The 5,000-nt window shown below is 47.9% G+C and overlaps 1 pseudogene; it reads left to right on the top strand.

The window, feature by feature from the left end:
• Positions 1–5,000, top strand: part of LOC146858814 (28S ribosomal RNA) — an 8,676-nt pseudogene that overhangs the window by 657 nt on the left and 3,019 nt on the right.

Raw genomic sequence — 5,000 nt, 5'->3', positions numbered from 1 at the left:
CGGGGCCGAGGGAGATTCGTCCGCCTCCGCGCCCTCCCCCGTGGCGCGCCGGGGCGGTTGAAGGGGGGACGGGCCCCCTGCTCCCATTGCGACTGTCGACTGGGGCGGACTGTTCTCGGTGCGCCCTGACCGCGTCGCGCCGCCGGGCGGGGAGGCCCACAGCGGGCGCCAGGGGTCTGCGGCGATGTCAGTTACCCACCTGACCCGTCTTGAAACACGGACCAAGAAGTCTAACACGTGCGCGAGTCGGACGGCTGAGCGAAACCCTGTGGCGCAATGAAGGTGAGGGCCAGCGTGCGCCTGCTGAGGTGGGATCCCGCCGCGCTTTCAGCAGCGGGCGCACCACTAGCCCGTCTCGCTCCATCCGTTGGGGAGGTGGAGCATGAGCGTGTGTGATAGGACCCGAAAGATGGAGAAACTATGCCTGGGCAGGGCGAAGCCATAGGAAACTCTGGTGAAGTTCCATAGCGGTCCTGACGTGCAAATTGGTCGTCCGACCTGGGTATAGGGGGCGAAAGACTAATCGAACCATCTAGTAGCTGGTTCCCTCCAAAGTTTCCCTCAGGATAGCTGGCGCTCGGAGCCCCCAGTTTTATCTGGTAAAGCGAATGATTAGAGGCCTTGGGGCCGAAAGGATCTCAACCTATTCTCAAACTTTAAATGGTTAAGAAGCCTGGCTCGCTGGTGTAGAGCCGGGCATGGAATGCAAATGCCTAGTGGGCCACTTTTGGTAAGCAGAACTGGCACTGCGGGATGAACTGAACGCCGGGTTAAGGCGCCCGATGCCGACGCTCATCAGACCCCAAAAAAGGTGTTGGTTGATATAGACAGCAGGACGGTGGCCAAGGAAGTTGAAATCTGCTATGGAGTGTGTAACAACTCAACTGCCGAATCAACTAGCCCTGAAAATGGATGGCGCTGGAGCATCAGGCCCATACCCGGCCGTCGCCGGCGCTGAGAGCCGCGGGGGCTAAGCCGCGACGAGTAGGTTGAGCCACCGCAGGTGCAGATCTTGGTACTAGTAGCAAATATTCAAACGAGAACTTTGAAGGACGAAGTGCAGAAGGGTTCCATGTGAACAGCAGTTTAACATGGGTCAGTCGGTCCTAAGAGATGAGCAAACGCCGTTCGGAAGGGATGGGCGATGGCCTCCGTTGCCCTCAGCCGATCGAAAGGGTGTCTGGTTCAGATCCCCGAACCCGAAGTGGCGGAGACTGGCACCCTCGCAGCGTCCAGTGCGGGAACGCAAACTATCCTGGAGAAGCCGGCGGGAGCCCCGGGGAGGGTTCTCTTTTCTTTGTGAAGGGCAGGGCGCCCTGGAATGGGTTCGCTCCGAGAGAGGGGCCCGAGCCTTGGAAAGCGTTGCGGTTCCGGCGGTGTCCGGTGAGCTCTCGCTGGTCCTTGAAAATCCGGGGGAGATGGTGTAAATGTCGCGCCGGGCCGTACCCATATACGCAGCAGGTATCGAAGGTGAACAGCCTCTGGTATGTTGGAACAATGTAGGTACGGTAAGTTGGCAAGTCAGATCCGTAACTTCGGGATAAGGATTGGCTCTAAGGGCTGGGTCGGTCGGGCTGGTGCGCTAAGCGGGGCTGGACGCACGCCGCGGCTGGACGAGGCGCCTCCCTCCGGGGCGGCGGCGACTGGACGTGAGCCGGGCCCTATCTGTGGATCGCCCCAGCTGCAGTGGTTGCCTCTCCCAGTGCCCCCTGCCTCAGCCGGCGCCTAGCAACCGACTTCGAACTGGTGCGGACCAGGGGAATCCGGCTGTTTAATTAAAACAAAGCACCGTGAAGGCCCGAGGCGGGTGTTAACGAGATGTGATTTCTGCCCAGTGCTCTGAATGTCAAAGTGAAGAAATTCAATGAAGCGCGGGTAAACGGTGGGAGTAACTAGGACTCTTGTTGTAGTGGCCTTTACCTCCCAGTGGTCCCGCTGGTAACTGCCTCTACAGTACTAGACTCTGCGTAGAGAAGTCTATAGAGACAGGCTAAACAATGTTCTATAATGGCAGCGAGCGTGATAGTGAGAAGTGGCGAAGCAAACGAACACATTTCCAGATGGGGTAGTTCCTGGAGATTAAAACCCCGTTAAGATGGCGTGAGGAGGTGCTGTCTTTACAAGAAATCATTAACCTCGTCACCGAATTTGACAAACCAGCACCCGCTTCAAACAATACAACAAGCAACAACGATTCAGGTCATGTTAGAAGCCTTAGTTCACCCTCCGAAGCAGAAGACGACACAACAGTAGACCTCAGAGAAACCATCGAATTTGTGGCCTCCTCAGCCAAGAATGACATTGGTACAACCAATTTTGAAAATCTACCTAGATCATCAAAGAATTGATAACAAAGAAATGTGACTACACAAAAAAAGTCACATATTGGAAATACCCAAATGAAAAGTATAAATGTGACTTGTGTGGAGACATATTGGGAACTTTCAAAGAATTGAGAAAACATGTCTCCAACAAGCATAAAGGCTTCTATCTCAAAACGTATTGTTCAAAATGTAACGAAGAAGCCGAATACCACAATATTGCATGCCATAATGCAAAATGTAAAGGAAGACCTCAAAAAGGAGAGTTACCATTCCTGTGCAGCTTCTGTGACTTCAGATTTGGAACAAAGATTTGAGTTTCACAACATGCTCGGCAAGCGCATCCAAGAGCCCAAAATGAGGCTAGACTAGCAGCTCTAGCAAGCAGCAAACCATCAAAACTATGGTCACAGGAAGAAATGCAAATGTGAATGTGCAGATATTTATATAGCGCAAATCACCAACCAGTCTCTAAGCGCTTGCTTAGGGAACCCGTCCTGGTATTCCCCTGTGAGATAACCCAGCAGGGCATCCACAAGGTGAAAGCCAGGCATCCCGCCGCGAGAGGCCATTGTGGAGATTAAGCAAGCTATTGCCCAGAGTCGCAGAGTGTGAACCCATGAATCGAGTATGCACTGGAGCGAGAATTATCGAGTCCATGGACAATTTATGGACTCAAGACCCAGCCGAGCCGGGAATTGAACCCTGGTCCCGGGCTGACCTCTGCTTCCAGGTCTGCCTACTCTAACCAGTGAGCCACACTTCTCCAAGAAATACTGCTATTAGCAGAATTGGAAAAAGTGTATGAGAACAAAAGAAACATTAATGCGCTGATGGTTCCGCATTTTGACAAAAATAGTAAACAAATTGCAGAAAAAAGAAGAGATAAGAGCAAAAAAAAAATCGGCAAAGGATGTACTGCAAGCATCCAATATCTCTGAGAATTACTCCTGCGATGAACCAGAGATTGCAGTAGAAGTAACAGAAAGGAGAAAGAGACTTTATCAATCGGAAACAAGCGCCAAAAATAAAAAACTTTGATGAACTGAATGATAGAATCACAGAAATCGAGAAGTACACCAAAAACATCCAGCATCACGATGTTGCTATGGATCTGATGGATGAGACAGTGACTTCTATATCAGAAAACACAATTGATACAAGTCCTGTACCAGCAAATCGTACCGAACCAATGAGCGAACCCAATAATGAACCTATGAACTCTGTTCAAGATGAGCAACAGACTGCCTCATACAAACCAAGATACCAAAGAAAGATGAGAAAAATGGAAGGCTCAATCAGACACACAAGAAAAACTATGCAAAAGCAAAGGGCAGCTACAAAGAATACCAGGTAATGTTTCAAAAAGACAAAAAGAAAATTGCCAGGATAATCACTGATGGGGCAGAAGAGGCCACCGGCCAAATCAGTGCTGATGAAATCTTCCAATACTATAAAGACATATTTGAAAAAGAAAACAAGAAAAATCCCAAATTCATCCCAATTGACCGGATACCAGATGAATGGGAAATTGGAAGTCTGTGTAAAGAAATTACACTGCTCGAAATAACTAAAGCCTTCGATGAATCAGATTTAAAGAAAGCAGTGGGGCCTGATAAGATTGGTCTGACTGACTTATATAAAGTGCATAACAGGCAACCAAGACTGCTGCCCAGAATCTTATTGTCTTGGTTATCGATGAGAAGAGTACCAGACAGTATTAAAAAGAACCGGTCAATACTAATACCCAAGAATGTACCGATTAGCGAACTCAAAAAGATAAGTAATTGGGGTCCAATTACCATCGGTACAGCATTCATGAAGTTGTTCACGAAAATATTAACTAAAAGACTCACATTTTTTGTTGAAATAAATACGAGGCAAAAAGGCTTCATGAAGGTGAGAGGTCGTCTCGAAAATCTGACTCTTCTGCAAAACATTATAAAAGGGGCACGAAAAAACAGAAGCTCGTTGGCAGTGATGTTCGTAGATATCTAAAAAGCTTTTGACTCGGTCAGCCATGGTCATATTCTACAGAGTCTTGAAAGACACAGAGTTCCATCATGCATCAGAGACATAATAAAAGACTTGTACACTGACTCAACAACATTTTTCAAGGGAAAAAATTATGAAGCAACTCTAGAAATAACAATGAAGTCAGGGGTTAAGCAAGGTGACTCTTTATCCCCTCTGCTGTTTAATATTGCCATGGATCCTCTGATCTGTGATCTTCAGAAAGACGGCAAGGGCTTCACATTCGGCTCCAATGATCTAATTAAGCAAATCACCGCTCTGGCCTTTGCCGATGACATCGCAGTACTCAGCAACACCTGGGAAGGAATGAGTACAAATCTGAAAATCATTGACAAATTCAGTAAAACAACAGGATTAAAACTTAATGTGAAAAAAACACATGGATTTTATATAAGTCACCATAATGATAAGATCCTGGTTAACAACTGTAAACCATGGCAATTTGAAAAACAAAACATTGAAAACATTCATCCAGGAGAAAGTGAGAGATACCTCGGACTAAACTTTGATCCACACACCGGCCATTCAAGCAACAACAAAATTAATGAGGTTCTTGTTGACTGGGCTCGAAAACTCGACAATCTACCACTTAAGCCCACACAGAAAATAGAAATATTGTGTCAATATTTGATCCCTAAACTGTGA

The sequence above is a fragment of the Triturus cristatus genome, chromosome 3_2, assembly GCF_964204655.1.
Source record: "Triturus cristatus chromosome 3_2, aTriCri1.1, whole genome shotgun sequence".
NCBI lineage: Eukaryota > Metazoa > Chordata > Amphibia > Caudata > Salamandridae > Triturus > Triturus cristatus.
This window is presented reverse-complemented; position numbering and strand designations above follow the sequence as displayed.